Consider the following 10,905-nt stretch of genomic DNA (forward strand, 5'->3'; position numbering starts at 1 on the left):
TTAAGAGAGAAATTGTTCAACTACTACCTAGTTATGATAGTTGCTTTAAAATCTTTGATAATTGTAACATCTTGGTCATCTAGGGGTTGGCAGTTGTTGATTATATTTACCTCTGAGAGTTGTGCACATTTTTCTACTGCTTTTGGATTGTGGATTTTATCTTGGACATTTTGAATATTATGTTTCATAGACTCTGGGTCCGGTTAAAAGCCTTCAGGGAATGTTCATCTTTTGTTTTAAGAAGGCAATCTAGTTTGGTTCAGATCACAAGTTCAGTGTCACCTTCTGTGAGTACTGGTTTCCTGTCAGTTCGGTTTTCAAAGCCTTTCCTATGCTGCTTTGAGTCTATTCTATGCACACAACACTCAGGGAATATTTTGGGACTTGAGCAGTAGTTTAAATTATAGTTCAATGCAGAGATCTCTTGATATGTCGCTTTGTGTTTATACTGCACATGCTTAGTTAAGGTTTGAGCATAGAACTTGTATGGGTTCATACATAGAATTATAGAATGAGGAGATCTTCCTTTCACTTTGTCTTTTTTTTTTTTTAAACAGAGTCTTACTCTGTTGCCCGGGCTAGAGTGCCATGGCGTCAGCCTAGCTCACAGCAACCTCAAACTCCTGGGCTCAAGCAATTCTCCTGCCTCAGCCTCCCGAGTAGCTGGGACTACAGGCATGTGCCACCATGCCCCGCTAATTTTTTCTATATGTATTTTTTCAGTTGTCCAGCTAATTTCTTTCTTATTTTTTTAGTAGAGACAGGGTCTTGCTCTTGCTCAGGCTGATCTCGAACTTCTGAGCTCAAACGATCCACCTGCCTTGGCCTCCCAAAGTGCTAGGATTACAGGCATGAGCCACCGCGCCTGGCCTTCATTCTGTCTTGCAAGGTTCTCTTTTCCTTGTCCTCTTGCCAGAAATATGAGGTTTCTCTTGGAGTTTTAGCTGCCTGCCATAGTTACAGCAGCTGTGTAGGTCCAACCCTGGGGCAATGTAGTAATAGAAAAAATGTGGATTCCCTTCACCCTCTTCAGACTACAGAGACTTCCTTTCCCAGTTCTTTTGTCTAGAAAGACAAGAGTTTCTCTTGGTGTTGTAAATGTCTAAGCCTAAGCCCTCACCTTTTGGCTAAAGCCCAGAAGGAAAAAATAAGAGAGGAAAGACCAGGGGAGAGGGAGCTAAATATTCTCCCACAGACTTCTGGCTCACAAAAGCCCCCTTTCCCCATTGATCTGGCAAGAAATATAGGTTTCTTTCAGTTTTTGCTGATTCTGCTGCTGCTGCAGTTTCACTAGGTGTCAGGCCCTAGATCAAAGCTGTAAGAGAAAATAGGAAAAACAAGCACCTGGATCATTTCTTCAAGTTTTCATTCTCCAGCCCACCTTACCTCTTTTTGTTTACTCTTCAGAATCCTCCACTAGTTGCTTTTTGTATTTTGTCTTGAGTTTCTCATTGTAATCAATGGGAAAAATAGGTTATCATGGGCTTACTATATCCTGGCTGGTACTGCAAGTGAGGGAATGTAAATTAAAACCATAATATGCATCCATCAAAATTACTAAAATTAAAAAATTCAGATAATACCAAGTGTTGGAAAGCATGTAGAGCAACTGGAATTCTCATACACTGCTGGTGCAAGTGTCAGTTGATGCATCCACTTTGGAAAATGTTTGTGTCAGAATCTATTAAATCTGAACACTTTCATACACTATGACCCTGAAATCCCACCCTTAAGTATATTTCCAATATAAGTGCACATATGTTAACTGAAGACATGTTTAATAATGGTCTTAGCTATACTATTCATTTTTTTTTTTTTTTTTTTTTGAGACAGAGTCTCACTCTGTTGCCCAGGCTAGAGTGAGTGCCGTGGCGTTAGCCTAGCTCACAGCAACCTCAAACTCCTGAGCTCAAGCGATCCTCCTGTCTCAGCCTCCCGAGTAGCTGGGACTACAGGCATGCACCACCATGCCCGGCTAATTTTTTTTTCTATATATATTTTTAGCTGTTCATATAATTTCTTTCTATTTTTAGTAGAGATGGGGTCTCGCTCTTGCTCAGGCTGGTCTCGAACTTCTGAGCTCAAACGATCCGCCCACCTCGGCCTCCCAGAGTGCTAGGATTACAGGCGTGAGCCACCGCGCCCGGCCAGCTATACTATTCATAATAGCCTAAACTGGAAGCTTCCTAGTTATCAGTGGTAGCCTGGATAAATAAATTGTCATACATTCACACAGTTGGAATACTATATACAGTAATGAAAATAACAAATTGCAATCATAGTAAACAGTATGTATGTCACTCAAATACAATATTGAATTGAAAAAGCCAGACACAAAATGGCACATGCTATATGATTCCACGTACATGAAGTTCAAAAGCAGCAAAACTAATCTTGGATAGTGATCACCCTGGGAAGTGGGGAGAGGATAGTACAGTAGCTGAAAGAGGACATGCAGGATAATAGATGCTAGAGTTGGTAAATCATGTGCAGTTAATGTAACAAAAGTTAACCATAGTTAGTAAAACTTCTGGAAGCATCATATGTCAGCAGAAAAATCCTATACAATAAGTCTAGGATAACACTGAAGAAAATATAAGAATATTTTGTTCTGGTAATGGCCAGAAAAGGTTATTTGAGTTCAAGGACTACACCTGATTTTTCAAAGAGAAATAGTCCTAGAAAAGGAATTTCTTTCAACTCTCTTAACTTGAAAGAAAAATCCTACCCATTCTCTTTATTCTGGTTATATGCTCACAAAACAATTCTCTGATATTTTGTCTCTTCTCCTGAGCACATTTAGCCTACCTTGGGAAAATACCCAGAGTGAATTATGCATGTTATTCTTCTAGATTAAGCTCTCTTTATAGATTGATAAATTGGCAATCTGAGGTGCATATCAGTTTGTTATGGGTCCTCTTAACACGTTGGTTCCCAAGAGATTGTTAATTAGCTATGGTGAAAATGGTAAAGGTTTTGAATCTACAAAGCTAAGCATCTGGCTCTGGATATTATGTAAGGGCTCTCTGCTTGCAAGTAACAAAAATCACAGGAAAATGGCTCAAACCAAAAAGGAGTGGGGGGAGGATATTGTAAAGAGAAGATGTCTGATGGAATGCCAGGGCAATAGTGCAATGCAGTTTCAGGAAGGTTAAAAGAAGCCATCCTGCATTCAAGAAGTAAGCTTTGTTTGTCTCTTGAGGGCCTCGCTCTGCGTGCACATTATTCCTTTCTTTCTTTTTTTTTTTTTTTTTCCTTTCTTCAGACCAGCTTTTCTTGCTACTTAGTTGACGAGACAGAAACAATACCACCCTTAGACCTGGGCAAGCTGAGCTCCTAACCTGGCCCTGCACCAATCCTTCCTCAAAATGTCCTAAGTCCCCTCAGGTGTCTGGGACCATCTGGCAGAGCCAGGCTCCCAGAGCCTGAACCTTGTCTGGTGTGGGTCTTGGACAGTGGAAGCCCTGAGGTGTTCTGTCGTCCCCTGGTGGCAAAGACCAGCGAAGTCTGCAGAATCTTTTCAGTGGGCACCCTAAGCCAGCGGTCCCCAATAACCCCCTGTTAGGAAATGGCCGCATGACACACCACCTGATCTCCCTCCACCTCACCCCCTCTGTGGAAATTATCTTCTATGAAACTTAGAGACCAAGCTGCACAGCAGGAGGTCAGTGGCTGGAGAGCAAAAGCTTCGTCTGTATTTACAGCCGCTCCCCATGGTTGCTCCACCACCTGAGCTTCAGTCTCTCCCGCCTCCCTCGCGCCCCCATCGGTGGAAAAATTGCCTTCCATGAAACTGGTCCCTGGTGCCAAAAGGTTAGGGACCGCTGCCCTAAGCCTAGACCTGATGTTATTGGCCTCAGTCTCTGCCTCAGGATCTCTGGGACTGGCTCCTATGGTGTGGCCTAGATCTGCATGGCCATGCCCGTTGGTTCCTGTAGGGCAGATTGGAGAGCCAAAGCTCCTGCTGGCCAGGGCATTATTTCTTTCATGGGTTTGCACATGTTTGGGCCTCCAGAATGATGCTTATTCCCTGGTTTGAAGGTGATTTTCACTAATATTGGACACAGGATGAGTTCAGGGCTCCGGTCTATGACTGCCCACTGTCAGTGCTATGTGAGCCATGCATGGGTTCTCTGCTGTCTGTGTTCAGACCAAGGAGCCACCTCTGATGGAGAGTACCCAAAGAAGGTACAGGTGGCTGTGGACATCCTTTATCCTGGGGTCCCCAGCTGCAAGCTCCCACTGCATCAGACACTACTTGTTGTGACCATGCTTGTTCCCTCCCAGGGCTTTCCAGACTCTAGCAATGCAAAGCCAATGGACCACTTCCATAGCTAGATATCCTTTCTTGACTTTAATCAACATGGTGATATCCTGTTCTGGGTTGGTCTTAAGCCATATCCAACAAGTGATGGACATTGCCTGCCCAAATGGGACTGTTCTTCTTGATCTGCCCAGGGTGGCTAGCCTATCTTCACTGCTGGTAACCATGTGTGGAAGGCAGGGCTATGGTCAACGTTAAAAGGGTCACATTCTAGGGATGCAGTGATTAAAGTCTAGACTGTTCAAGAGAAGCCATGGTTGGGAGATGTGTCATTCTATGCTAATGCTATACCTTCTATGCATAAATGCTATAAAATTCCAAACAATAAACTTAACATGACCATAATGCAAATAATTGTGTACATTTTCATGCATTCTCTGGGTAGGACTTGTGTTTGTGGCCGTCATCAACAAAGCCCACCAACAACATTTAAGAGTCATTAGGAGCCAGTATTCACAGGGAGCACAATGGATATTGCAGTCTTATGAGTAATGCTGTAATCAGTATTAAATAAATGGCATTAGGGAACTGTAGAGGCAAGAAGATCTATATTATTTCGATTAAAAAAGGATCCAAAAAGCCATAGCATTGTGAATAATAATAATGTTGCTACCTTTTCCTTGCAGTGGGAGATATAAAATTAGCCAAGAAAGGTATCTTTAATAATAAATGAGCACAAACAGGTGATTCTTGGAAACTGGGAAATTTTTTCATGTGCACTGATTGGACAATAAGCAGCTATATTAGCTTTTCCTTGCCCTAAATCTTTATCAATAAATCACTACACCTCACATGGACCCATGACTTTTGTAATTACTTTCATCGTCAAATTGTTGCTATAGACAGTTCCCCCTCAAACCCCAAATATTTCCCCAAGGCTTTGAATACCCTAACAGCAGCCCTGGACAGATGATAGTATTGCTAATGGGGCCTCAAGTTTTTAATCTCTTCAAGAGATTCCCAACTGGAACTGCTTAGCTCCAACTTCAAATTTCCAGACAAACTCTGGTTGCCCTAGCTTGGGTCAGATGTGCACCTCTGATCAATTCAGCTACATGAAGTATTCAGGGTCATGGTGTAATGTATAAACCTGACTGCTAGGAGACACCCGTGTGGGAAAAGGGTAGTTCCCTGAGAAAAGAAAAAAAAAAGTTGGTTCTTGTATTGGTTTTCTATTGCCGTGTAACAAATTAACACAAACTCAGCAGCTTAAAACAACACATATTCGATATCTCTCAGTTTCTGTGGATGAGAAGTCTGGGCATGGCTTACTTGGATTCTCTGCTTAGACTCTTACCAGGCAGGCAGCAGTCAAGTTGCAGATTGGAGCTACAATCTCATCTGAAGCTTAGGGTTCTCTTCCAAACCTATTCAGGTTGTTGGTAGAATTCAGTTCCTTGCATCTATAGGACTGAGGTCCCTATTTTCTTATAAGATGTTGGCCAGGAATTTCTCTCAGCTTCTAGAGACTGCTGTCAGATCCTAAACGTATGGCCCCCTCAAAACATGGAGTTTACTTCTCCAAAGCCAGCAGGAGAATTTCTCTATAGTCTGCTGCTGCTGCTATTACTACTATTACAATTACTACTACAGTCTTATAATGTATTCATAGGAGAAATTATTCCATTCCCTTTGCTATATAACATAACCTAATCAAAGGAGTGCTATTTCCATCCTATTCATAGGTCCTGCCCACACCCAAGGGGAGGGCATAATACAGGGCATGTGTGCCAGAGGGCAGAGATCTTGAGAGCCATCTTAAAATTCTGCCAACTTTGGCTGTTGAATAGGCAAATACTTTAAAAGATGGCCACTACAGTTGTCCCTTTCTCAAGGCATTGAGAAATCCTTTTTAAACTTGTGCCCCACCTTTTTCTCTTTGACTTTCTTTGAAGAACATGGTTTATTACAGTGCTTGTGATGTGTGGATATTCATAGACATTCAAGTCTTACGTACCTTAAATATATGTCTCTCAGAATATTTTGTTACACATATTTCTTTCTACAGTTTAAAATAAATGTGCTGAAAAAAATGACAGATTATTAGTGTTTACTTAGTACATTTTATGATTTGACATTCTTGGGAATTTAGTGGATTAAAAAATGTGAACACACACACACTTGACAACTCTCCTATAACTTAAATGATCTTTTCATTCTGTGGAAATCGTTAGTAGGAAATTTTTGCCAGCTGGTGTTTCAGAGTCCTTTATAAATTAATTATAGTATTTACTAGCTATGTGGGAGTGGAAAAGTCTAATTAGGTCAAGGAGGCTGGCCCTGCTGGAGGCTGAAAGGAAAAGCAAGTATAAGGTGTCAGTTGCAAATTTACTGCAGTGCTTTCTTGAGCACATATGCTTAAAAAAACCCTGGAACAATACAAAGATTACATGCAAATTTATGGGAAAAATCATATCACAATTAAAATAAGAACTTATTAAAATTTGCCATCAATCTGGCAAAAATAAAACATTTTAGCTGACAAAAAACAACACAGGTGTTCCATGTCACAGGAGGTATGATATGCTCAATGTTAATAGCACACTCATTTGTTCATTTATTTATTTGTTCATTCATTTGCTCTCTCACTTAACAGGTACAGGGCTAGATACTGCAGCTATAAAAAGGATTATGTAACAGTCTCTTTCTTTAAGGAGAGCCCAAAGTGCTGGTGGATATAGATGTGTAATTGGTTAGAAAACAGTGTTGTAAGTGTAGTATAGCCATAACCACAGGATATTACGGGCCTTTCCAGGAGAAACGACTCCCCCAGTTCAAGGGTAGGGAAGGGAAATGCACGGAGGTTATTTTATCACAAGTAACAGAAACTAAATTGGGTTAAACTTTATCCTTAAAGGGTTGGGACAAGAGTGAGGCAAACAAGATACATAGGGCATGGAATTTAAGGAGGTGTCCTGTCTCAGGTGCTGAGCCTGGAGGTATCACCTGAGAGTGACAGCCTCTGTGTATGTTGAGCCCTAGACATTGGGTTCACCCCTGTCGCCATCCTGTTATTCCTTCCATCTTACCTTCTACAAAAACTTTTTTTTCTTTAATGAAAAAACAGTTGAGAAACTCATTCACACTGGTGTTAATAACTAAAAACAGTTTAAAGTTTACATTCTTACAAAGGATTTTCAGTTTAGCAGAAATCCAGTCTTGAACCATGAGTCAAAAACGCAAGTGTTTACAGGGACCAGGCAGTAACATAAGTGCATGAAAGCAGGCCTGTGTAAAACATGGGGAATGAGGGAGACTGTGATGAGTTATTCAAAGACATTCCAATTCAACCTAAAAATAAAAGCTGTCTTAGCCAAACAAAAAGTGCCTGCTGGATTATTAGGTCTGTAGGATAGTTGTTTCTATACCCTGCCTATTAAAGAAATTCAGTTGCTATGTTAGAATTTTAGATTTCTGTAGACAAATGGATATGAAGACACAAGACTGGGGAAAGCATTATGGAGGTATCTTAAACAGATTCAAGTAGACCTGCCATTTGACCCAGCAATCCCATTACTGGGCATATACCCAAAGGAAAAAAGGTCATTCTGTAACAAAGGCACGTGTACCCAAATGTTTATAGCAGCACAATTCACAATAGCAAAGATGTGGAAACAACCCAAATGCCCATCAATACATGATTGGATTAGTAAACTGTGGTATATGTATACCATGGAATACTACTCAGCTATAAGGAATGATGAAGATACAACATCTCTATGGTTCTCCTGGAGAGAGTTGGAACCCATTATATTAAGTGAAGTATCCCAAGAATGGAAAAACAAGCATCACATTTACTCACCAGAAAATTGGTTTCCTTGATCATCACCTAAATACAAATCTGGAAACGACACCAATTGGACATCAGACTGAGGTGGGGGGTGGGGGAGGGGATGGGGGTATGCCTACACAATGAGTGCATTGCGCACCGTTTGGGGAGTGGTAACACTTGAAGGTGCTGACTCGGGAAAGGGGGGGTGGGGAAAAAAATATGAAACTATTGTTTTTAACTTGCACCGTTCACTTAATAATTTATCATGAACATTTCCCATATTATTTCATATCATTGTACAAGAAATAATGTATACATTATGAGGACATACTGTATCTAACAAGATATACTGTTAGACTCTTTGATTCTGTAAAATTAATTAAAAATAATTAATAACAGAATAAATCATGAACATTGCTAAAAAAAAAAAAAAAAAAAAAAAGACTGGAATGGTAAACACCTATTTGGGATGGTGCTTTCTCCACTTAAGGGTTGTGAGATCTTGTTAACCATTCCTTTAACTTTCTTTCCTTTAGGCCCTGAGATTTAGCCTAGTTATTCCCATTCTTTGCCGTCAGTATTTGTTCTTTTGCTATAATCTGTGAGTCATAGAACATAGTTGGAGAGTTTTTCATAGCTAGAAACTAGAGAGAAGTAGAAAGAGTTTCAGAATAGGAAATTTATAGCATCATTAGAATTCTTAAAAGCCCCGTATCTGGACAGGAGCAGTATATTAAACAAGGGCATTCAGTTTGTATCTATGCAATGTGCTTTTCTATTGCCATCTCCTAGTCCAAGGGCTTCTGGGAGCCCATCATTCATGGTTCTCCTCTTAACCCCAAGCATAATTTGGGATTCTTGTCTCAGGCTGTTCAATATGATGAGGAGGAAGAAGTAAAGCAGCAACCTTGTGGATCACTCACTTCCTTTCCTGGGGGGACACCACTAGGAGAAACAAAAGGAGGCAGGTAAACTGTTCTAATCTTCTCAACTGGACGTCCAGGTAAATAGAATAATGATTTTTAGATCGGAGAAGAAGAACTTTCTACAGAAAGACCTTAGCAGGATCTCTTTGGGTAAGGATTACTTCTAGTAGATAAGCCTAGAATCTATTGATTTATGGGACATGGCTTACCCGGAGAATGTCATGTGATGGCATGTCATTTTATAACTCTCTGAAGTATAAAATGGAGATGTTTCATGAATTACATGCTCCCACGCTGTGAGGTAATAATCTGCAAAACCTCATACAGAGACCTCATCTATTATCCTGGGTCAGTGGATAGGAAGAATCTGGCAAAGCCACACAGAATGGCCCAAACTGTTTTCTGCTCTTTGTCTGTTGATTGCCTGTACTCTTAAAATTATTAGTAAAGTTTGATGCTATCTTTGATTTATGTGAGTCTTATTTGATAATCTAATCCTGTATGTTAGCTCCCTTGGTCATGGTTGAAAAATGAATACATGAACCAGTAAAGGCCAATTAGAATATTTCTTAGGATTCATTTAGGAACATCGAGAGAGAAGTTTTCTCTTCATTGGAGTTGCTAAGCTATACATGAACATGAGACCCGCTATATAGAGAGTGTTTACCCACAAAAAGAAGTCAAACAGATACAGTAAGAGCTGATAGGTAAAGAGAATTAAAGAGAGAGGAAGTGTAAAGGGTAGGGAGAAAAAGTGAACTCTGAATATAGCATTTGAATCCCTGAATTTAGCCCTATCTTAAGCTTGTCTATCTCCTAGACTTCCCAATCACCTAAGCCAAGTCAAAACATTCTCTTTTTGCTTAAGCTCGATTACACTAGGTTTCTGTCACTTGCAAGCAAGAATTCTGGTTAATATTATAGCAGGAATTTGATAGGGGGGCATGTCTGGGAGGGCCTGGGAACTCAGGACCAGGAAAGCCCACTACAAAGGAGTATTTCTAAGAGATAAAATATCAGATGTGAAACAAGGAATATACATACCATAAAGCTGTTTTGAACTTCCACCTCTGGTTCATACAAAAACATTATTGGAATTTTAAATAATATTGCAAATATTATAACAATGTTTTTAAGCACCCTACTCTATGCACTTATGAAAGAATGTTCTTTTGCCTTTTTATTCTTTTGATAGCTTTACCCTGTGTGTGAACTCTTTTGGGGCTATATGACCAGGTAACAAATAGTGTTTCATACCTTTGGCTTCGACGTAGGAAGTGAAACTCCATTTTAGCAATTATCTCTTTATGTTATAATTACCTGTTTATTTTTACATATTTCCAATTTCTCACAGATGAGGAATAAATCTTATTTCCACAATCCCAGCACCTGGAACATGTTTAGTGTTCAATATTTAAAGAATAAATGAAGAGACAAATTTTATTCTTACCATTATTGAAACTATGTGCAAGCCTGACCAATGTGAAATTGTGCAGGCTTGAATCCCTCTCACTGTCTACCAAAGGTGCATAATTATTTTACTTGGTAGGCAACAAAATGTTTGTGATGAATCGTATTATAGTTAAGACTATAAACATTTGCTGCAATAAACAAGGAATGACTAAATTGTTTCACAGTTTAAAGTAATGGTTAAAATCATAGACCTTTGGAACTGGATTTCTTGCTCTGCTTCCTGCTAGCCTTGCAGCCTCAGTCAAAGTGCTACCTCTCAGTTTCCTCATCTGTATAATAGGAATAATAATGTGTCATATTGTCGTCAGTATTAAATAATAACTATGTTTAAAACTCTTTGCATGAAGAGTATTTAGCACATAGCAATTGCCATGTGTTTGCTGTGATTATACTTGTTATTCTCCAAACTT

This window comes from Eulemur rufifrons, chromosome 8 (assembly GCF_041146395.1).
Source record: "Eulemur rufifrons isolate Redbay chromosome 8, OSU_ERuf_1, whole genome shotgun sequence".
Lineage (NCBI taxonomy): Eukaryota > Metazoa > Chordata > Mammalia > Primates > Lemuridae > Eulemur > Eulemur rufifrons.